The 25,408-nt window shown below is 33.2% G+C and overlaps 1 long non-coding RNA gene across 1 annotated transcript in view; it reads right to left on the bottom strand.

Moving 5' to 3' along the window:
- LOC141559795 (uncharacterized) overlaps positions 1 to 25,408 on the bottom strand; it is a 378,619-nt gene that overhangs the window by 181,546 nt on the left and 171,665 nt on the right. The window contains exon 3 of the long non-coding RNA XR_012487553.1: positions 10,365 to 10,446. This is a non-coding gene — a long non-coding RNA (uncharacterized LOC141559795). The remainder of the gene's footprint in view (positions 1 to 10,364; positions 10,447 to 25,408) is intronic.

The following is a 25,408-nucleotide window of genomic DNA, read 5'->3' as shown; positions in this document are numbered from 1 at the left end:
TGCAAATATTATGAATAGTATTGGAATTAATTATTCTTTAAATTTTTGGTAGAATCCATGTGTAAATCCATCTGGACCTGGATATTTTTCTTAATAGCTAGTTAATTAATACCTAGTTAAACTTCTTTGTTTAAAATGAGGCCATTTAAGTAATTTATTTCCTCTTCTGCTAATTTCAGTAATCTCTCTCTTTGTAAGTATGCACCCATTTCACTTACATTATCAGATTTATTGGCACAGAGCTGGATAAGATACCTCACAATTATTACACTTAATTCACTTTTCATTGCTAAAGAATTCATTCTTTTCATTTTTGATACAGATTATTTTATTTTCTTTCCTTTTTCTTATCATATGATATAAAGATTGACCTATTGTTTTTGTTTTTCATAAAACCAACTCAGGGTTTGTTTGTTTGTTTGTTTGTTTGTTTTAGTTCAATAGTTTTCTTACTTCTGATTTTATTAATTTTTCTTTTTATTTTCAGAATTTCAATTTGGTGTTTAATTGATAGTTTTTAATTTGTTCTTTTTTCTAACATTTTTTTTACTTGCCTTCCCATTTCATTAATTTTATATATATATATATATATATATATATATATATATATATATATATATATATATATATATATTTCTGTTACTTCATTATGTATGGTATCTTTTTAAAAAATGTAGTTTCATTTTAACACCATCTCCTGATCCCATGTTTTTGACACCATATTTTTCAACCATGTTTTAGTTATCTTCAATGAAGATATACACTGTATCAAGGTCAACTACCATATGATAGTACATGATTTAATCTGAAATAGCTACAAACCAGGACTAAAATGGAAGAAAAATTGGTACATGAATTTTTGTTCACAGATAATTATTCATTTAATGGATCCTCTGAGGCTGAGATGCAACAAAGAATGGATCAGTTCCCTGCTTGGTCATGGTAATTTTGATTTAAGAGCTAGCACCAAGAAAACACAGTTGCTCCATCAGACAGCACCACACTACCCATATGTAGAACCACCAGTTACAGAAAATGGAAAAATTTTGAATATTGTGACTAAGTTCACTTATCTAGGTATTATAAATTCCAGTGATGTACACACTGATAATGAGATTTACACATGCATTGTCACCTCTAGCTAAATGTTTGTGAATCTGTAAATAAAAGTAGAGGAGAAAAGAGGTATTTAATGACTATAAAACTGAAGTTCTATAGAAATATCATACTGATTTAATGAATTTATTACTGTGAAAAATAAGAAATAAACCATTTCCAGGCTAAGAAACAGACTTACTTCCCTTGGGCAATTTTAATACAGTTCTGAAGATCACTTTTTTGAGATGTAAACAGTTTAATCTAATAATACCATTTTAAAAATATTCTGTTTACCTTTTTATAATCTTTTTTCAATCTTGTATTTTAAGATAAAATTTGTGGTTACCACTGGTTTTTTCATCAGGAAAGATTGAAAATGTAATGGAACGTGCATCTTTTCCCTTAAAAGATTATAATCATTTTTGCTGAGTAGTTGATTATTCCTTGTAAGTCAAGCTTTTTACTCTTCAGGACATCATATCCCATGCTGCCCTCTAATCATTTAACTTATAATCTGATCATACCTATTGTTACCTTGGCTGTGGCTCTTGGATATCTGAATTTTTTTTCATTGTTTAGTTTTGTTTTCTGGGTCCATGCAATACTTTCTCCTTGATTCGGTAACTCTGGAATTTGGATACAATATTTCTTGAAGATTTCTTTTTGAGATGTCTTTCAGAAGTCCATTAGGGGATTTTTTCAATTACTATTTTAGCTCCTAATTCTAGGATATGATGACATTTTTCCCTCATAATTTCTTTCTTTCTTTCTTACTTCAATTTTTTTTGTAATTTGCATATTTTCTTACTTTATTTTTTATTAATTTTATATTATAACTTTTTTTTTGACAGTACATAAGCATGGGTAATTATTTACATCATTATTCTTTGCACTCGCTTCTGTTCCCAAATTTTCCCCTCCCTCCCTCCACTCCCTTCCCTAAACAGCAGGCAGTCACATACATGATGCATATGTTATAATATATCCTATATACAATATATGTATGCAGAAACAAATTTCTTGTTGCACCAGAAGAATTGGATTCAAAAGGTAAAGAAGAAAAACAAAAATGCAAACAGTTTACACTCATTTCCTAGTGTTCCTTCTCCGTTTTTTTTTTTTTTTTTTTTTTTTTTTTTTTTGCTCATATAATTCCTGATTTCCTTTTGGTAGATAGATTCCCAAATATTTTATACTCTCAACAGTTGTTTTGAATGGAATTTCTCTTTGTATCTCTTGCTGTTGGATTTTGTTGGTGATGTCTAAAAATGCTGAGGATTTATGTGGAATTATTTTGCATCCTGCAACTTTCCTAAAGTTGTGAATTTTTTCTAATAGCTCTTTTGTAGAATCTCTGGGGTTCTCTAAGTATACTATCATATTATCTGCAAAGATTGATAGTTTAGTTTCCTCATTACCCACTCTAATTCTTTTAATTTCTCGACTCATTGCCAAGGCTAGTGTTTCTAATACAATTTTGAATAGTAATGGTAATACTGGGCAATTTTATTTCACTCCTGATCTTACTGTGAAAGGTTACAGTTTAACCCCATTACATATGATACTTACATATGGTTTTAAATATATGTTCCTGACTATTTTAAGGAATAGTCCATTTATTCTTATACTCTCAAGCATTTTTAGTAGGAATGGATGTTGTATTTATCAAATGCTTTTTCTGCATCTATTGAGATGATCATATGTTTTTTGTTAATTTGATTATTAATATGCTCAATTATACTAATAGTTTTCAGCCCTTCATTCCTGGTATAAATCCTATTTGATTATAGTATATTATCCTGGAGATGACTTTCTGTAGTATTTTTGCTAATATCTTATTTAAGATTTTAGCATCAATATTCATTAAGGAGATTGGTCTATAGTTTTCTTTCTCAGTTTTCAACCCACTTTATTTAGGTATCAGTACCATGTCTGTGTCATAAAAGGAATTTGGTAGGACTCCTTCATTCCCTATTTTTTCAAATAGTTTATATACATTGGGGCTAATTGTTCTTTAAATGTTTGGTAGAATTCACATGTAAATCCATTTGGTCCTGGGGATTTTTCCTTAGGGCGTTGATTAATAGCTTATTCTATTTCTTTTTCTGAAATGGGACTATTCAAGCAATTTACTTCCTCCTCTGTTAATCTGGGAAGCCTATACTTTTGGAGGTAGTCATCCATGTCACTTAGGTTATCAAATTTATGGGAATAAAGTTGGGCAAAATAGCTCCTTATTATTGCTCCAATTTCCTTTTCATTGGTGGAAAGTTCCCCCTTTTCATTTTTAAGACAATTTGATTTTCCTCTTTCCTTTTTCTGATCAGATTTACCAAAAGTTTATCTATTTTATTGTAGTTTTTTTTTTTCATAAAACCAACTCTTAGTTTTATTTATGAATTCAATAGTTTTTTTTTTTTTTTTTTTTTTACTTTCAATATTGTTAATTTTTTCCTTTTAATTTTAGAATTTCAAGTTTAGTATTTGATTGGGGGATTTTAATTTGGTCTTTTTCTAGCTTTTTAAATTGCAAGCCCAATTCATTGATCTTCTCTTTCTCGATTTTATTCAAATAAGCCTCTAAAGATATAAAATTTCCCCTTATTACTGCTTTAGCTGCATTCCACAAATTTTGGTATGATGTCTCATCATTGTCATTATCTTGAGTGAAATTATTAATTTTGTCTATAATTTGCTGTTTCACCCAATTATTCTTTAAGATGAGATTATTTCATTTCCAATTACTTTTTGGTCTATTTACCCCTAACATTTTGTTGAATGTAGTTTTTATTGCATAGTGATCTGAAAAGAAAGCATTTACTATTTCTGCCTTGCTGCATTTAATTTTGAGATTTTTATGTCCTAATATATGGTCATTTTTTTGTTAGGTTCCATGAACTGCTGAGAAGAAAGTATACTCTTTTCTGCCACCATTCATTTTTCTCCAAAGATCTATCATCTATTTTTTTCTAATATTATATTTAACTCTTTAATTTCTTTCTTAATTGTTTTGTGGTTTGATTTATTTAATTCTGAGAGTGTAAGGTTGAGATCTCCCACTATTATACTTTTGCTGTCTATTTCTTTTTGCAACTCTTGTAACTTCTCCTTTAGGAAGTTAGATGGTATGCCACTTGATGCATATAGGCTTAGTATTGATATTGCTTCATTGTCTATGCTACCCTTTAGCAAGATATAGTTTCCTTCCTTTTCTCTTTTAATTAGATCAATTTTTGCTTTTGCTTGATCTAAGATAAGGATGGCTACCCTTGCTTTTTTGGCTTTACCTGAAGCATAATGGATGCTGCTCCAGTCTTTTACCTTTACTCAGTATGTGTCTCCCTGCTTTAAATGTATTTCCTGTAAACAGCATATTGTAGGGTTCTGACTTTTGATCCATTCTGCTATTTACCTCAGCTTAATGGCAGAGTTCATCCCATTCATATTTACAGTTAAAATTACTAATTCTGTATTTCCTGTCATCTTATCATCCCCATATTATGCTTTTCTTTTATTACCCCACCTGAACCCCTTCCACAGTATTAAACTTATAGGCCCCACTTGTATCACGCAGCCATCCCTCTTTTACTATCCCTCCCTCCTATCTTTAAATTCCTTCCCTATTTTTTTTACCCTTCCCTTATTACTCTATTCCTTTTCCCTTTTGCTCTCCCATTTTTTCATGAGGTGAGAGAGAATTCTCTGTAAAACAAATATGTCAATTATTTTCTCTTTGAGCCAACTCTGATGAGAGTAAGAATGTTCCTCCCCCTCTCTAAATTCCCTCAGTTATGATAGGTTTTCTTTGCCTCTTCATAGGATGTAGTTTCCCTTTTTTTATCTCCCCTATCCCCGTTTTCTGACACTGTCCCCTTTCCATTTCTACTTCCATTTATATGTTATATCAGTAAAATCAAATTATACATGTGGACCTTATGTATATCCACAACAGAAATACACTTAAGAGTTCATTTTGCCTTTTTCTACTTTTCTTGAGTTCTATGGTTGCAGATTTTTTTTTAGTTAGAACTGGTTTTTTCCTTAGAAACAAATAAAATTCTTCTATTTCATTAAAAAACCATCTTTTTCCATGGAAGAAAATGCTCAGCTTAGCTGGGTAGTTTATTCTTGGTTGCATTCCAAGTTCTTTTGACTTTTGGAATATCAGATTCCAGGACATTTGATCCTTTAATGTGGATTCAGCCAGATCTTGATTGATCCATATTGTGGCACCTTGTATTTGAATTGTTAGGATTTTTTCCCCCTGGTTGCTTATAATATTTTTTTCCTTAGTGTAATAGTTCTGAAATTTGGCCACAATATTCTGCGGAGTTTTTTTTGGTTTTGTTTTGGTTTTGGTCTTTTTCAGAACTGTTAGATGAATTCTTTCAATGCCTATTTTCCCTTCTGGTTCTGTTACCTCTTTGATGATTTCATGTAAAATAGTATCTAGACTCTTTTTTCATATTAATTTTCTGGAAGTCCAATAATCCTCAGATAATCTATCCTATTTCTACTTTCCAGATCTGTTGTTTTTCCAAGTAGATATGAAATATTTCTTTCTAGTTTTTCATTTTTTTTGGTTTTGCTTGACTAATTCTTGATGTGTCAAGGAATCATTCATTTCTATTTGTTCAGTTCTGGTTTTTAATGAGTTATTTCCTTCATTAGCTTTTTTACTTCTTTTTGTATATTTCCAGTTGAGTTTTTAAATGAATTGTTTTGCTCTATGGAATTTTTTACCATTTCACTATTTTTATTTATTTATTATTATTTTTTTTAGTGTGTTATTTTCTTTTTCTAATTCACAAATCCCACTTTCCTGGCAGTTCTTTTTCTTTTCCAATTCACACATTCTGTTTCCCTGAACTTCATGGGAGTGAAGCGGAGCCAAGATGGTGGAGAAGATACACGCAATTTTGTGAGCTCCCTTCTTCCCTCAATACCAATTAGTTAAATCAGCCTCAAAAATAACGCTGGGCTGACAGAAAACACAAGGACTGGAAGCACAACATACCAGCTGAAGAGAAACTGGAGTTTCAACAGAAAAGGTCGGTTCCCAGGGGAGGAAGAAAAAAGACCAGCACAGATGGTTGGGTGCTAGCACACTGTGCCAATCAGGCTGGGGAGGGCTCTGGGATCAGAGAAGCCACTGAGATAGAAGAATCTGGCACAGGCTGTTAGCTCTTCTCTGCTTATAAAACAGCAAATCAGAAGAGAAATCAAGCCACTTTAAAATACTAGATACTAGATACTAGAACCACCCTAATATGGAAGTGACCTCACAGATCTTGGCACTGTGGGTGTGGCCAACTTCGGCTGTCTGGGGCACCTGGGGGTAGTTAAGAGATTGAAAAGCACGGAAACGGCCCAAGGCAACACATAGTGCCTGGCTCAGCTGGAGGCTGTGGAACTCAGCACCAGAAGTCCCAGAGAAGCAGAACCTTTGAAGTAGGGACCACAGTTTCTGGGCAGACACTTCTAATTTGAGCGGAGGGGCTTTTCACGTCAGCTGCTGACATCCAGGCCCCACCGGACACATAGGCTGGCCTTTATGTCACCTTTACTGTTCAGTCTTAAACCTCAGGGAAGTCACTAGGACACACAGTGCCCTCAAAGCACAGCCCTGCTAATCACCTCTGAGGCACTTCCAGGAAGGAGGAGGGAAACTCTCTCCCAGAGCTCTCTCTTAGCTCAGGTGCAGGAGCTGCCGCAACCATCTGGTCTGGGAGGAAGCTGGTAAAGAAATAAATAAATAAACTTCTTACCCCAAGGACAGACCCCAAAAGATTTTTAAATATGAGTAAAAAGTGAAGAAGAACCATTGATTCCTTCTACACAGAGAAAGAGCGGGTATCCAACCCCGGGGAAATTAATAGCAGAGAGTCAGCAGATAACAGCCTAAAGGGGAACAATACCTGCCCCCCCATCGCATAACTTTCTCCTAGAAGAGACTATTAAAAAATTAAGAGAGTTTGAAGAAAAATGGGGAAAGGAAAGAGATGCTATGATAGAAAATAACAACGTTCTGAAATTGGAGTTGGAAAAAATAAAGAATTCACAGGAGATTCAGGAAAATAAAATTTCTTCCTTTTCCTGCTGCAAAGTGACTCTGTCCTCTCTCACCCCATTCTCTAATCCTTAGATATGATTATCTTAACATCAAACATTTAGCTACCATCAACTGTGAGAAGAAGTATTTATCCCAACATATGCTAATAGAGTCATTGTCTCATATAAAATAGGTAATTAGCCTTAAGTGTTCAGTTTTCTGATTCAAGTAGTCTATTCAGAATTTCAGCCCTCTATATCCTTTGTATTAATTTTCATTAATTCCATTGATATTCTTGTCCTTTTGTTCTTCCAAATGACTTTTGTTATTATTTTTCTGGTTCTCTAAAATATTTTTTTTGGCAATTTGATTGGCATAGCACTGAACAAGTAGACCAATATAGACAGAAATGTCATTTTTATTATATTTGCTCTTATCTATTCGTGAACAAAGTCTATTTTTCCAATATGAACTGTTTTGTAATTATGTTTACATAGTTATTTGGATTATCTTAACAGGCAGACCCTCAAGTATTTCATTTTTTCTACAGTTATTTTAAATGGAATTTCTTTCTTGCTGATGAGCTTTGTTAGTAATACATACAAATGATCCTGATTTCAGTTTGTTTATTTTATATCCTACATCTTTGCCACAGCTGTTAATTTTTTCCAATAATTTTTTGATGATTTTCTAGTATTCACTAAGTATATCATCATATCATCTTCAAAGAGTGGTAGTTTTGTTTACTCATTGCCTGTTCTAATGCTTTTAATTTATTTTTTCTTATTGGTAAAGTCAACATTTCTAGCTGTCTTGAATAATAGTAGTGATAATTGGCATCCTTGCTTCATCCTGATCTTATTGAGAATGTATCCAGCTTCTCTCCATTCTCTCTGCCTTTATCCCTTTGCTCTTTACTGTTTTTAATAGGAATGGGGACTGTATTTTGTCAAAAGCTTTTTCTGCATCTATTGAAATTATCCTATGATTTTTATTGGTTCTGTTATTGATATGATAGATTATGGTAATGATTTTCCTAATATTCAACCAGCCCTGCATTATGGTATAAATCCCACTGGTCATAGTGTATTATTCTCTGATAAATTACTATAATATCTTTGCTAATATTTTGTTTAAACATTTTGCATCAATATTGATAAGGAATATGTTCTGTAATTTTGTTTCTCTGTTTTGTCTCTTTCTGGTTTAGGTATTAGTACCATATTTGTGTCAGAAAAAGTAGTACTTTATCTATTTGAATTAAATTTTTGGTAGAATTCACTTGTGAATCTATCTGGTGCTGAAGATTTTTTCTTAGGGACTTTGTTAATCACTTGTTCAATTTCTTTTTCTAAAATTATTTATTATTTAAATAATTTATTTCTGCTTCTCTTAACCTGAACAATTTATATTTTTGTAAATACTTATTCATTACAGTTAGATTGTCAGAATTGCTGACATACATTTGGGCAAAATAGCTCCTAATAATTGCTTTAATTACTTTATCATTGGTGTTAAGTTCATCCTTTTCATTTTTGATACTGATGATTTGGGTTTTTCCCCTTTCCTTTTTCTGATCAAATTAACCAAATGTTTACATATTTTGTTGTTTTTTCATAAAATCAAATCTTAGTTTTATTTTTTTTTCATCCAATAGTCTTCTTAATTTCAATTTTATTGATTTCTACTTTGAGCTTAACAATTTTTAATTTGGTATTTAATTGAGAGTTTTTAATTTACCTTTTTCTTGTTTTTTTTTTTTTTTTTAGTTGCATGCCCAATTTATTGATCTCCTTTTTTTTTTCTATTTTATTCATGTAACTATTTAGAGATATAAAATTTCCCCAAAGAACTTCTTTGGCCACATCCCATAGCTTTTGTTATATTGTGTCATTCTCTTGGATGAAATTATGCATTGTTTTTATAATTAATTTATGTGACCCACTCATTTTTAGAATTAGGTAATTTAATTTTCATTGAGTTTCAGTCTATTTTATCCTATCCCCTTATTGAATATAATTTCTATTATATTGTCTGAAGATCACAAAGTAGGATAAGGTACCATATATTGAGGTCTTTTCTCGTGATAAAATCCTAAGCATTCATACTGTACTGCAGAGGATAGCTGTGATCACTTGGTCATAACTTTTGACTCACAAAAATTTGTTTGCCTAAAGGACTATTTTATGGAGACTGATGTAAGTCCAGCACTCACATGGATGTCAGCAGAAGTAAAACCGGGACACTCAAGGTTTTTCTCAAAAACTTAGGAATTAATTATGAGATATTTTAGACACTGGCCCAGGACCTCTTATTATAGCATGCTCTCATCAAAGAAAGCACTATGCTCTATGAGCAAATTTACAGAGAATTTCCTCCAAATGTTCACATTGATCATTTGTGCTCCACTTGTGTGCTAAAGTGCTTGTGCTTGTGCTTTCTGAACTCACACTGGTCTGATCAGTCCAATAATTTGACTGATAGTTAGAAAGACACTTGTAACCTGATTCTAATATAGTGATGTTATTTTGGCTCTCAGAGAATAAAATGTAACAACCACCACTGCTTAAAAATAATCCCCACATCCTCCCCTATTCAAAAACCCTCATTAGATCTTTTTGTCCTCACTATCATACTATACACACACACACACACACACACACACACACACACACACACGCACACACATACACATTCTCTTTCTCTCTCTCTCTCTCTCTCTCTCTCTCTCTCTCTCTCTCTCTCTCTCCATTTTTTCTCTTTCTCTATTTCTATTTTTCTGGCTAAATTTCTGGGAAGGCAATATACAATAGGATTCTCTACTTCATCTCTTCTTATTCTTTTCTTAACTCTGCTTAATAAAATTTCTGACCTTATCATTTGGCTGAAACTGCTGTCTCCAAAAATACCAATATTTTAATTGCCGAATTCAGTGACCTTTATTTTCATGCTTCTTTATCTTCTGCAACCTTTGCTGTTATTGATCATCCTACTAGCTAGTACAATGATTGGGCAGAGTTCCAGGCCTGGAGTCAGGAAAACCCAAGTTCAAATATGATCTTATAATTAACCTGTGCCCTAATGACACTTAATTTTTTTCCTTGTTCTTGTCTTTAAAATACTGGTAATAGTATTTGGCTCCAAGGGTTGTAGTGAAAATTGAATGAGCTAGTTATAAAGTATTTAAAACCGTTTCTCCAATAAAAAATGTTACCTCTCATTCTCTTTCTTTCCTTCCTGGTTGTTATTGTTTTGTCGAATCTTCATCCAGATCACACACACAAAACTTGGGTGTCCTTCAGGGAGGAAAGTAATGGTAAGTATTGATATCATTCCTATTTTACATGTAAAGAAACTAGGGTAAACAAGATTAAATTATTTTATTTTAGTCATTCAGTATGTAAAGATCAAGGGAAGTATGTTACCCACTAATGCCTTCTCACCCTAAATTCAACCTGGAAAAATCTCACCATATTGACCTTATGAAGAGAATGTTTTAGTAATGACAGAGCATAATTGCAGAGATTATTTGAAATATGAAGGCCAAGTGTTCACTACTAATGTGATAGAGGTGATGATTTCAGTGATTCACACTAAAATGAACAAACCTTGACAGCCAACCAAATTAGCCAATAAGAAAAATTTTAAAAAGCCACTTTTTTTTTCACAAGGATAAAATTTTATTAGAAGCCCAAATCTGATCCCTTTGCTTCTATTCCAAATGGATACTGTGTACTTGACTTATAAATATTCAATAATAATGTGACTCCTAGAAGGAAGTGTAGAGATGATCTTTTCTAAAGTTATTTTCTTCTCTTTTGCAAAACATATATATATATATATATATATATATATATATTTATGTGTTAAAACAAGCATTTATATAACATAGTTTAATAAGATGCTTGCACATAAACCTCCAAAGTTATTTCAACTTACTACTTTTATACACACATTCTTTTATACCCACTTCTATTTATATTTATTATATTATATATTATTATATTATTATTATTATTATATTTATTATATTATTATATATATTTATATTATTTATATCATTCTCTGGTTGTAGACACCATCTTTCCTCATATATTCTTCATATTTAGTTTGGACATTTGTAACAGTCAAAATGTCTTTTATGCCCAAAGTCATTCTATTTTTTTGGCACCTAATAGTTTTGTTTTTTTTTTTTTTTTCTTCTCCCTTTCTTCCCTCCTCCCTCACCAAGAAAGCCAGCAATCTGATATAGGCTACACATGTACAAATGTGTTAAATGTATTTTCATATAAGTTATGTAGTGAAGATAAAAATTAGAACAAAATGGTATACTATCTTCTAATTTTTAAAAATATCACCCTTTTTGCATAAATCTACCTTTGTTGAATTTATATTGGGAAATAGTGTGAGATGTTAATCTATGCCCAGTGCCTGCCAGTTTTTGTAGGCAATTTTTTTTTTAATAGTGAATCATTGTCCTAGAAGCTAGAATCTTTTCCTTGATCAACTAGCATATTATTATAGTCATTAGTAATATAGCTTGTGTATTTAATTTATTCTATTGATTTACCACTCTATTTCTTGGCCAATACCATATGATTTTTATGATTGCCATTTTTGTCTATCTTTTTATTATTATAGCTTTATATTTACAAGAAATATGCATGAGTAATTTTTCAGCATTGACCCTTGCAAAGCCTTCTGTTCCAAAGTTTCCCTTCCTTCCTCCCACCCATCTCCTAGATGGATGGTAGACCCATGCATATTAAATATGTTAAATATAACATATGTTTACATATCCATAAATTATTTTGCTGCCCAAGAAAAATCAGACTAAGACATAAGGTAAAAATAGCCTGAGAAGGAAATAAAAAATGCAAGTGGACAAAAACAGAGGGAGTGTAAATGCTTTCTTGTGGTTCATACTCATTTCCCATAGTTCTTTCACTAGTATAGCTGTTTCTCTTCATTATTGAACAGATGGAACTCATTTGGTTCATCTCATTGTTGAAGAGAGCCATGTCCATCAGAATTGATCATAACATAGTATTATTGTTGAAGTATATAATGAACTCCTAGTCCTGCTCATTTCACTCAGCATCAGTTTATGAAAGTCTCTCCAGGCCTTTCTGAAATCATCCTGCTGGTCATTTCTTACAGAACAATAATATTCCATAATATTCATGTAACACAACTTATTCAGCCATTCTCCAATTGATGGGCAGTGATTGGCATTTTATAATAGTTTTAGATCTGGTATGCATAGGCCAATTTTCTTTGCATTGTTTTCATTAATGCTTTTGATATTGTTGACTTTTCATCCTTCCAGAGTATTTCATCTATAATTGTTTTTCTTTGTGTTGGGTTTTTCTGGTTTGGGTATCAGAATCATATTTTGTCACAAAAAGTATTTCCTAGATTTCCTTTTCCCTTATTTTACAAATATTTTATATAGTATTGAAATCAATTGTTCTTTAAATGTTTGGTAGAATTCATTTCTAAATCAGTCTAATACTAGAGAATTTTTCTTAGGTCATTGATGACCTATTCAAGGTATTTTCCTTAAATTCAGTTAAGGATTTTATTTACTCTTTTGTTATTCTGGGGGATTTATATTTTCATAAATATTCATCCATTTCAATATATTATTCATAAGAAATACATTTGAAGCAGAGATTCACAAAGAATAAAAGGAAAGGATATAATAAAATATATTATGCTTCAGCTAAAATAATAAAAAGCAGCAATAATAATTTTGATCTCAGACAAACCAATGTCAAATGAGTTATATTTAAAAGAGACAATGAAGGAAAATGCATCTTGCTAAAGAGCATAACACAGACAGTGAAGTACTATCAATACTGAATATCTATGCATAAAGTGGTATAACATCCAAATGCTTAGATAACTTGAGTGAATATATTAGTGGGGGACCACAGTAACTTAGATGTGATGGAATGTTGGAGAAAACTAAATGAGGATAGAAAAGAATATACCTTATTCTGAGCAGTATGTAACATTTATGCAAAAATTGTCTTTATCTTATGGTATAAAAACTTCACAATCAAATGTATAAAGGCAGAAATTTTAAAAGCATCCTAGCTAGATCTTGATGCAATAAAAATGGCTTGTAAAACAGGGCCAGTGAAAGATAATCTTAAAACTAATTGTAACCTAAATAATCAAAAACAAAAGAATGAGTGGATCAAACAACAGATCGTAGAAATGATCAATAATTTCATCTGATAGAAGGACAATAATAAGATAATGTAGCAAAACATATCAGATGCATCCAAAGCAGTTCTGAAGGAAATTTTTATTTCACATTTTAAATGCTTACATGAATAAAAGAGAGAAAGAGAACACAAATGAATTGGGTAAAAAACTAAAAAGTTAGGGAAAAAAAATAAAAATCTCCTATTCAAGACTAAATGAGGAATTAAGAAATAAAAAAAAGAGATTAATAAAATTGAAAGTAAGAAAAATATTGAACTAATAAATAAAAGTGGGAGCTTGTTTTATGAGGAAAAACATAAAATAGATAAAGCTTTAATTAATTTGATTTAAAAAAAGAAATAAGAAAAACAAATGACCAATATCAAAAACAAACAGAGTGAATGCACAATCAATGCAAAGAAAATGAAAATGATAATTGGTAGATATTTTGCCCAAATATATGCAAATAGATCTGAAAATATATTTACTTCACTTAGCATCAGTTCATGTAAGTTTCTCTCTTGAACCATCCTCCTAATTGTTTATTATATAAAAATAATATTCCATAACATACATATACCATAACTTATTTAATCATTCCCCAACTGATGGACATCCATTCTGTTTTAATTTCCTTGACATTAAAAAAAAGACTGCTACAGACATTTTTGCACATATGTGTTATTTTCCCTTTTTAATGATCTCTTTGGGATACAGGTCCAATAGAGACACTGATGGATCAAGAGCCATGAACAGTTTGAAAGCCCTTTGGGCATAGTTTCTAATTGCTCTCCACAATAGTGGGTCAGTTCACAATTCCACCAACAATGTCTTAGCATTCCAGTTTATTCTTATAATCTCTAGTGTTTTTAATAGAAATGGGTGTTGGGTTTTGTCAAATGCTTTTTCTGCATTTATTGAGATAATCATAAGAATTTTGTTTATTTGGTAATTAATCTAGTCAATTATGCTAATAGTTTTCCTAATATTGAACCAGACCTACATTCCTGGTATAAATCCTACTTGGACATGTTGAATAATACTGGGAGTAAATTACTATATTCTCTTTGTTAATATTATATTTAAGATTTTTGCATCAATATTCATTAGGAAAATTGGTTGATAATTTTTTCTCTTTTTTTTTTCTGCCTGATTTATATATCAGCACCATATCTGTGTCATAAAAGGAATTTGGCATGACTCTTTTTTTCCTTATTTTTCCAAATATTTTATAGCATTGGAATTAACTGCTCTTTTAATGTTTGGTCTAATCCACATGTAAGTTCATTTGATCCTTATGATTTTTTTCTTAGGTTAGTTGATTAATTCCTTGTTCATTTTCTTTTTTCCAAAGTGGGATCATTTCCTCATCTACTAATCTAGGCAATCTATGTTTTTCCAAGCATTCATTTCACTTAGATTATTAGATTTCTTCATTTACAGTTGGGCAAAATAACTCCAAATTATTTCTCTAATTTCCTCTTCTTTGGTACAAAATGTACTTTTTTATTTTTGATATTAACAATTTTGTTGTCTTGTTTCCTTTTACTACTAAAATTAACTAATGTTTTTTCTATTTTATTGTTTTTTTCATAAAATCAACTCAGTTTTGTTTATTATTTCAATAGTTTTTAACTTTCAATTTTATTGAACTCCCCTTCTATTTTTAAAATTTCAAATTTGATATTTAAAAGAGGGTTTTTAATTTGTTTTTTTACTAGCTTTTTTAGTTCCATGTCCAATTGATCTTCTCTTTCTCTTTTTTTTATGCAAGTAAGTATATAGAGACACAAAATTTCTCCTAATAACTGCTTTGGATGCATCTCATATATTTTAGTATGTTTTCTCATTATTGTCATTCTCTTGGATGAAATTAACAATTATGTCTATGATTTGTTGCTTCACCCATTCATTCTTTAGGATTAGATAATTTAGTTCCAAATTAATTTTTGGTCTATTTTTCCCTGACTCTTTATTATATGTAATTTTTATTGCATCATGATGTGAAAAAAAATGCCTTTAGTATTTCTGCCTTTTAGCTTCTGATTTAAAGCATTTTTTTTTGCCCTAGTACATGGCCAAATTTTGTGTATTTTGTGTAGAACTATTAAAATTGAGGGACAGAAGGGAGGGGTTATGAACATTTTATAAACCTTACTCTCATCAGATTTGGCTCAAAGACAGAATATCAGACATATTTAGCTTCAAAAAAAAAAAAAAAAAAAAAAAAAAAAAAAAAAAAAAAAAAACTTGTGTCACCATAGGGAAGTAGGACAGGAAAGCAGAAAAGACTGGATGATGATTTAAAGCAAGACTGAAGCAGATTCTATTATGCTTCAGCTGAAGTAAAAACAGCAGGGGTAGCAATCCTGATCTCAGATCAAGGAAAACCAAAAATAGATCTAATTAAAAAGAATAAGAAATGAAACTACATTTACCTAAAGGATATGGTAGACAATGAAATAATATCAATAATAAACATATATGCACCAAATGATATATCATCCAAGTTCTTAGAAGAAAAGTTAAGAGCTGCAAGAAGAATTAGACAGTAAAACTATACTAGTGGGAGATCTCAACCTTGCTCTATCAGAACTAGATAAATTATATCACAAAATAAATAAGAAATAAATTAAGAAGTAAATAGAATTTTAGAAAAAGTTAGGCATGATAGAACTTTGGGAAAAAAATAAATGGAGACAGAAAGGAATATCTTTTTTGGTGGTACATGGAACCTACACAAAAATTAACCATCTATAAGGGCATAAAACCCTCAAAATCAAATGCAGAAAAGCAGAAATACTAAACGCATCATTTAATATCATGATTCAATAAACATTACTCATAAAAAGGGTCAGGAAAATGTTTTTTTTTTACAATCAAAGATGTTAATAAGATCAGAAGTCAAACAAGGATGCCCATTATCACTGCTATTATTCAATAACTGTACTAAAATATAGGACTTAGCAGTAAAAAAAATAAATATAACACATTAAAATAGGCATACTCTTTGTAGATGATATGATGATGTACTTAGAAAATAGTAGAAAATGATCCAAAAACCTACTGGAAACAACTACAGCTTTAGCAAAGTTGCAGGAAATCTTAAATGAGAAAAAAGTGCCCCTATGTGCAAAAATGTTTGTAGCAGTTCTTTTTGCGGTAGCAAAAAATCAGAAAATAAGCAGATAACCATCAATTTGGAAATAGGTGAAGAAGTTGTGCTATATGAAGATAATGGAATATTATTGTTATAAAAATGATTAACAAGGTGATTTTTAGAAAGTCTTGATAAGAACTGATGCTGAATGAAACAGATAGAATCAGGAATACATGATACACAATAACAGGAGGATTGTGTGATGATCACCTATGAAAGACTTGATTCTTTTCACTGGTTCAGTGATCCAAGGAAATCCCAATATACTTTGGACAGAAAATGCCATCTGCATCCATAAAAAAGAACTGTGGAGATTGAATGAAAATTAACACATGCTGTGTTCACTTCTTATTTTTTTTTCTTTCTCTTTTTCTCTCTCATGATTTTTCCCTTTTTTCTGATTTTCCTCTCCCAATATAATTTATAAAGAAATGTATATTAAAAAGTTAACATGCACATGTAACTATAAAAACAAAATAATTTTAAAAATATATTAAGAAAGAGACTGTTTTTACTTTGAAGGATATCTTCCTTCTAGGTCATCTAACTAGATAGCTATTTATTGGGTATGTTTCAGTGGACAATTTCTTTTCAAGTTTAAATCAGAAGATCACAGAAGTCTTTTTCATTTCTGAGATTCCACGACTTGTCTACTTGAAGTAAGAATGGATATTGGAAATTTAGGACATTTGAGACAAATTGTAAATTAGAAAATTAGCCATTGAATTAACATTAATGTTTGGGAAACAACACCTTCAAAAGTGAAAGCAAAAAGGGGGGGGGGCGTTAAGTCTTATTGGAAGTACATTATTATTGCATAAACCATATATACTAGCTTATTTTCTGACAAACTTTCTTATATTTAGTCACTGACAAAATGGATTCCTTTGTTCTGTGAGTGCTTTAGTTATTTTTGTTACCTGTCACTGCTTGAGAATTATTTGCAATAAGAGAAACCCCTATTCTTCAGCTCTAGTAGACTTTTTTCAACAACTGTGATAAACAATGATCATATTGGATGTTTTAAATACCTTTTAGGCTTGATGCAGGGTAATAGATTTATTAATCATAATATCTACCATCAAGCCTAGATATATGGCCGGTTCCATTTATTCATTTAGCCAATTCAAGAAACATTTGTTTGGATATTAGAGAATGATTTTTTGCTTTTCTTTTTGTTTGTTTTATGTTTACATTTTTCTTGACTATTTGGTATGCATGTAAAATATCAAAAGCCATTTCTTGAACTAATACACTATTATAATAGCTGTTTGACTGTTGGTGGTATTGGTAGTTGTTTTTTTTTTTTTTTTTTTTTTCATCAATTTATATAGATCTTGCCATGTTATTTTTTCCAAAGCCACCCTTCCAATCAGTTCATCCATTCCAAAATTTCATGAGCAACTCTAATTTTCCAATTCTTTGCTCCCACAAAAAAGCTGCTATAAATGTTTATATATATATTGACCCCTTTATTTTTCTTTAGATTTCTTTGATGTACATAGCTAGTAGGTCAAAGAGTATACACAATTTTCTAGTAATTTGTATACAGTTCCAGATTGTTATTCAGAATAATTGGACCAGTTCAAAAGCCCACTTTATAAATTTATACTATATGTACATTTTTTCTCTAAAATCTGCTTATTCATATTCATATTCTGACCATTTATCAGAAAAAATTTATTCTTTAAGATTTTTGATATTAATTCATTGTCTCTCCTTGTGAACTCCAGACTACCTCCTTTCCCTGGTACCTTATATCTCTCTTCTTGACCTCTTAAATTATTTTTGGCTCAGAAAATGTCTTGCTCTGAACTTGTTTATTTTGCTGCTCTAAAATTTCATGTGAAAAATTAATTTAAATTGGTTTAGAAGGGAAGGTTGGGGGAGTTGAGCAGAGTTACTGTCTGTTGACCATCAAAACCAGCTCTGCATTTTGAAGACTGGAAAAGAGAGAGCAAGATGATTGCTTCCTCACCCATAACTGTTAATCAGTGTCTACTTATACAAGGTGAATCGATTAAATGACAGAAATCAAGACTTATTGTTTAACATTTTAAGATTTATGCTGGAATAGTCATAATTAGTGATTTATTTATTTGAGGGGATATATTAGGTTGTTCTTGTTTAGTCATTTTGGTCACACCTAACATTTTGTGACATATTTGGGGTTTTCTTGGGAAAGATACTAGACTGGTTGCAATTTCCTTCTCTAGCTCTTCTTACTGATGATGAAACTGAGACAAACAGGATTAAATGACTTGCACAAGGTCATATGGCTATTTAGTGTCTGAAGCTGGGTTTTAACTGAAGTCCTCTTGATTCCAGAAGCAGGCATCTATTCGCTGCACAACCTTTTGCTTCTATTTCATTTGCAACACTTATCATTGTGCCCAGAACATAATAAGTGACTGCTTGATGATTTGTTAACTTAAGTTGTTGAAAAACCTGACATTCCAGGCAGCAAATAAATAGTAAAATATTATATACAAAGAAGAGCATCAGAAAAAAATATATCATCAGTAAAAATACCTTAGATGTGCAAGTGCATACCTCTTTCATTCCTCAATTTACATTAATACGAGGTCTAACATTATACTATCTCTGATTTCATCTGTCAGATAGTCTCATATTATTTTAAAATATTTAGAAGAAGCTTTGAGGAAACCTTAGACACTATTTTTTTTTTCTACAAACTGAAATGCTTCTAGTTCTCCTCTGTAGGATCTCTTAAAGCTCTTTTGAAGTCCTGCAACAGTCTTTTTATATGTTAGGGAATCCAATGATTCCTACAGGTTTTGAAGTCCTGCAACAGTTTTGTAATGTCTCAGAGAATACAATGAATCCAGAGGATTTTCAAGTCCTACAATAGTCTTATGTCTCAGAGAATCCAATGATTCCTGAGGGTTTTTAAGTCCAACAAGTTTTGATGTCCATTAGTCAAATGCTATAACTGCCATGCTGTTTCAGTGGTGGGCACAGTCAGCAACACAACCACTCGATGTTTCTTGGGTCTTCTCCTTCGTTTCAAGGGTCTGCTCTATCTCTCTCCAATGGACAAGGCAAATACAGCTTGTTGGCACCCATCTGATTTCTTCTCTATCTGTAGAGATACAAGCAAACCCTCTCCCCCAAACAGTCAACCTATCTGGTCTCTTCCATTCATCACTTTCTGGGTCTCTCCACATGATCTGGCAGTTATCTAAAGACAGTGGAGCTGCTTGCACTGGAAACTGCACTTCTGGTGGGTTATAAAACCTGTCTTCTGGAGCCAGTGCATCTTTGTCAAAAAAAATAAAAAATTAATGTATATAGAACTAAATTTAGAAGTTCTCTAGGGTTACCCACGGCTCCCCCTTTCTTTTGTTTTTAGAGGAGTGTCTTAATATCTATTTCTCTCTACTATTGCCTGTTTTTTTTTGTTTTTGTTTTTTTTTTGTTTTTTTTTTTTTACTCTTGCCTGATCTTGAGGATTAAAAGGTATGTCAATGGTATATGAAATCTTATATTGTACACAAAAGTGTGCAAAATGTTTAGAAGTACATTCAGGTCCATTGTTTTTATTGCTTGTGGCACAACCATAATTGCAAATGCTTGTATAACGAATTCAGTGACAACTCTGGCTGTCTTTTTTGCTGCTGGCATTGCTAAAGTGAATCCTGAAAAGGTGTCTACCACAATGTAGATAAAAGATAGAAGATCAAAAGATTTATAATGGGTCACATCCATTTGCCAAATTTCATTAGGTCTCAAACCATGAGGGTTCTTCCCTGGAGGGAGTGTAGGAACATGGAAAGGAAGGCAAGCTGTACAAGCTTTTATTATGCTCCTAGCTTCTTCTCTTGTTATTCCAAATTGTAAATGTAAAGATCTGGCAGCCTGTTGATATTTAGAATGAGATTCTTGGGCTTCTTGAAAGAAAGGAGTATTGGCCCACATAGTTAGAAGGCTATCTGCCTTTGAATTATCATCAAAAATAGGACCTGGAAGTCTACTATGAGAGTGGACATGCAAGATATAACTCTTACGTGGATGCTTTCTCACTTGCTTTTGAAGTTCCTTAAAGAGCTGATATATATTGGAGGCTACAAATTTTATTTGGGCTGTGGCAATTCTTTGTACCTCACCTATTGAGTAGGCCGAATCAGATATCATATTTGTATCTCCTGGATAATAAGTAAGAGCTAGAATGATTGCATATAATTCATTCTGCTGAGTGGACTGAAAAGGAGTTCTGACTACTCTCTTTATAGTTAAGTCATGAGAGTATACAGCACAAATATTATGTTTCAATGCATCTGTAAAGATAGTTGGTCCTTTAAGAGGAACTTTAGAAACCTTTTCTTCAAGAATCCATCTCCAATTATGTAACAGTTTGGTTATCTTTAATGGAGACCCGTGTTTAAAATTTGAGTCATGGCTAATAAAATTTGCCACTCTGGGATGGTTTCACAGCACACATTAACTTGTGTATTAGTATAAAAGGTATATATCTCATCAGGTCTTATCCCAGATAATTGTACTGCTCACTTAATGGCCATTAATAAAATTCTAGCTACAAGCTCTGGGTAAGGAGTAAGGCTTTGTTCTGGTTGTGCTGAGAGGTTCACCTGTTCTATCACACTGTCTCCTTGATGAAGGACTGCTGTGGGTGCCTCTTGTGTAGCAAAACCTGATATTTCCAAGAGTTTTTGAGTGACTCTTTCAACCACATTGGATAAAGCCAGTTCAACTTGTCTCAAAGCCTCTTGAGCTTCTTTTGCAAGCTGGTGTGGTAAATTTAAAGCACTGTCTCCCCTTAAAATGTCACATAATGGTTGCAATTGACAGGTAGTCAAGCCTAGCATGGGACACATCCATTGGATATCTCCTATCTATTTCTGGAAGTCATTTAAGGTGATTAGCTTTTCTGTTCTTAAGGAGAATTTTTGTACTGTAGCATCTTAGGATATACTTCATATCCTAAATATTGAAAAGGAGCATGTCTTTGAATTTTTTCTGGGGCTATGTGCAATTTATAATCCTTAGTGTTTCTATGGTTTTTTGAAGACATGCTTCTATCATTTGTTCCTCAGATGCACATCACAATATATCATCTACATAATGTAATAACATTTCTTTTGGAAATGCTTTTGTTACTGGAGTAAGAGCAGCAGCAACATACATTTGACACATAGTAGGGATGTTTTTATTCCCTGTGGCAAAACTGTCTATTCATTTCTTTTTTAAGGCTCAGGTAAGTTAACACTGGGCACTGAAAAGGCAAATCTTTTCATATCCTCCTTATCTAGAGGGGTAGAATAGAAATAATCCTTAATGTCTATAACCCAAAAAGGTCATTCTCTAGGCAATTGAGTAGGAGATAGAAGTCCAGGTTGAAGAGTTCCCATAGTTTCCATCTGTTCATTTACCTTTCTTAAATCAGTCAACATCCTTCATTTTCCAGAATTCTTTTTTTACAACAAATACTGGGGAATTTTAAGGACTAAGAGAAGGTTGTAAGTGTCCTTGGCCAACTTGCTCCTGTACTATGTCTAATAAGGCCTGAATTTTATTTCTACTTAAAGGCCACTGTTCTATCCACACTGGTGTATCAGTTTTCCATTGGATAGGAACAGGTGAAAGTGTTGGCAGGCCTTCAACAGCAGCCCTGCCTAAAAAAACAAAGTATTCATTTTTAACCCTAATTGTTGTAAAATGTTTCTTCCTCATAGATTGATGGGGATTTTTTCAACTATAAAAGGAGTAAAAACTCCTGTTTCACCTTCAAATATCTATCTCAAAGGGGTAGCACTAACTTCAGCTGCTATTGATCCTCCTACTCCAGACATGTAGGTATCTGCCTTAATCTTTGGCCAGTGACAGGCCAGTTGGCACTTCTAATGACTGTGTGATCTGCACCTGTGTCCACCAGTCCTTCTAATGGTATGCAATTTATATAGATGGCGAGCATAGGTCGGTCAGCTGTCACAGCTACTGTGCAGTATATTCCTGGGTTTTGCTGCTTGTCGTCAGAGTCTGGGTGACTATTACCAGGTTGCTTATTAGGTGTCTGCATCAATAACTGCTAGTACTTCCCTTGGTTGATGTCATACATTGTCTACCTGTGTTAGTGACTGGGATATTATCTACACATTCTCCAGTTTCCCACATCAGTATATGAATGAACACTGTTTTGTAAGTACTCTCAGGAGGTGAAATGGTCAAGTCTACTGTGCCTGGAGGCAAGGAATCCATAGGATGGAGAGGAACAGATTTCTCCTCTCCAGGGGGTATCTCAGTTATCCCAGATGCATACAACTCTATCCTCCATAATTGTAATCCCTTTCTCCCATCAAGTTGCTTTCTGGCTGATTGATTGTATAATCCCTTTCTCCCATCAGATGGCTTACTAGCTGATTGGTCATGTCTGGGTATTGGACTTCTTGGCACTCTCTGGGTGTGGTATCATCTGCAAACATGCCCCAAGTGTTTTTTTTTTTTCCTGGGGCCCTCCAGCTGGGCACCTCATCCCATTTCCCTGAATCAGTCTACATTCTGATGCCCAGTGGAAGCCTCTGTTGCATTTTGGACATGGAATATTGGGTCTTGTCCTCCCACCCTGTTTTCTCACTCTGTCTCTATGCCAACATTGATGGCCTACTTTACCACATTGAAAGCATTGATGAGTCTCTCTGGAAGTCCCTTGCCAAAAGGGACCCTGTTTTCCCATGTTGGGATCTTGGGAAGTCTGTATCATAGCCTGGTATAAAAGGTATTTGTGCCCACTGTGGCATAGCGTCTTATGATCTCCTCTAAAGAAGCATCCTTGTGTAGTCCTAGTATAACCCTTTTACAAACCTCATTGGCATTTTCTTTAGCAAGTTGCCTTATCATAATATCTGTTACTGTATTTTCACCGTCTGCAAACATCCCACAAAATCAGCAAAGGGTTCATTTGATCCTTGTACAATTTTTGTGAAGGTCTCACCCTTGCTTTTTTACTAGGGAGAGAAGCCCATGCTTTCATAGCTGCCGCAGCAATTTGCTCAAAATGCTGCTATGGAGTAATTAATCTGTACTGAAGCTTCTGCATAAGAACCTACACCTGTTAGTAGGTCACAGGTGATTGAAGTATTAACTCCATTTGACTATTTTGTTGGGCTTATATCTTACAGAGTTCACTATATTCAGAAAGCCACAACAAGTTTTGTCCAGGTTATAAGCACACCCTTGCAATGTATTTCTAGTTACTAGGGGTCAATTCTTCATAAGCCAAATTCTATAATAACATCTTAACATAAACTGATGTAACCCCATAAAAAGTGCAAGCTTTTTTCAGGCCTTTGAGGATGTCTATATCAAAAGGAACATATTTCTACGTTCTTGACCTGAAGAGTTAAACTGTTGAATCATGGGAAAAATTTGAAGTCTCAGATCACTACCTATTTCCTTCCCTTCTTCTGCAGCTTTAAGAACTGCTTTCTGCAATATAATTATAGGAGGGGGTGATTGCTGGAGGGGAGGTGTTGGTCATATCACCGCCCCTCCCACTACTACTCCTCCTCCCTCCATTCCTGAATGTGAAGTTGATGGGGGCCTGTCAATAATCTGCTCCCTAGGCAAGGTTGAAGCTGCCTTAAGAAAGCCAGAATCACCATGCTCTTGAACCTCATTTAAACCCACTTGCCCTCAGGCAAGGTCTTGAGATTGCTTATTGTCTTTCTTTTTTCCCTCACACTTCCTCATCTGGCCATTTCTAAACTTTTTTGTTTTTCTACAACTTGAAAGATAGATTAAGGCCAATTGAATGATGTTGTATATATAAAATATCTCTGTAGAAATTGAATGAGGCCTGGTTTTTGTGTGGAATTCTTTCAGTTGTTCTCCAACCAGTTTCCAATTATCTACACTTATTTTTTCTTCCTCTAAGAACCAAGGGGACGTGTGTTTTAATGTATCCAAGAGTCTAGCAATCTGTACCCAGGTTATAAGTAAACTTTGCTTTTCAATTATCTTAAGCATGCTCTCTATAGTGCCACTGTGGCATGGGGGTGGAGCTGGGACTGGGGCTGGGGAATCTTTTCTTAACATCTGCCCCATTTCAGCTATAACAGGTTGCTAGTTTAGCCCTTAACAAAGTAAGTGCCTTATTTGTCTATTAAAATACTCACCTAATTTCCTGGTCACCAGAGGACTTCAGTGGAAGTAGGGTGCCTGGCCCCATGTTGGGCAACAAAATTTTGAGACCCTGAATATACTAGAATCAGCAGGAGTCAGGATAAGCAAAAGTCTTTATTCTTGGTCTTTTGAGGGCATGGTCAGGGGATTAGATCTAGCAATCTCCACACCTCCTTTCTCTCTCTCCACTGACAGGAGAATGAATCAATCTTCTCCTCCTACTCCACCCAAAAATCTCACTTCCCCTTCTTTGTCCACACACACCAATCAAGCCTGCATAGAATAATTAAGTAGGTTCATCCTCCAAACATGTGGCCATAGAGAATTGTCCAATTGGTGATTAGCCTCCTGTGTTAGATTACCTTGCATCTGCTCAGTTCTAGCCCTTTACACTACTCTATCCTTGTAGTTCCCCTTAGAGCTACTCTTAATGCCAGTCTGTCGACAGCAGTTAGGCTACACTTACCCATCTTTGGGCACCAACCCAGATCTCACAGAGACAGAGAGATCTTTATTCTTAGATACCACATATTTATACCCACCCTAAGGATCTGCGGGAAAGGGGAGGTCCTCTAGGAACCTGTATGGGTAGATCATAATGGGATTGGCCCCCCAGGGGAGGTGTGCTAGGCTTTGAGAGCACTAAGGAGGGAGCCTGGTACCTGGGGTCAAACAGCTACCTTTATACATGCTCCCTAAAATTAAATGGTCTCAGTTTTACT

Source organism: Sminthopsis crassicaudata, chromosome 3 (genome assembly GCF_048593235.1).
Source record: "Sminthopsis crassicaudata isolate SCR6 chromosome 3, ASM4859323v1, whole genome shotgun sequence".
Taxonomy (NCBI): domain Eukaryota; kingdom Metazoa; phylum Chordata; class Mammalia; order Dasyuromorphia; family Dasyuridae; genus Sminthopsis; species Sminthopsis crassicaudata.
This window is presented reverse-complemented; position numbering and strand designations above follow the sequence as displayed.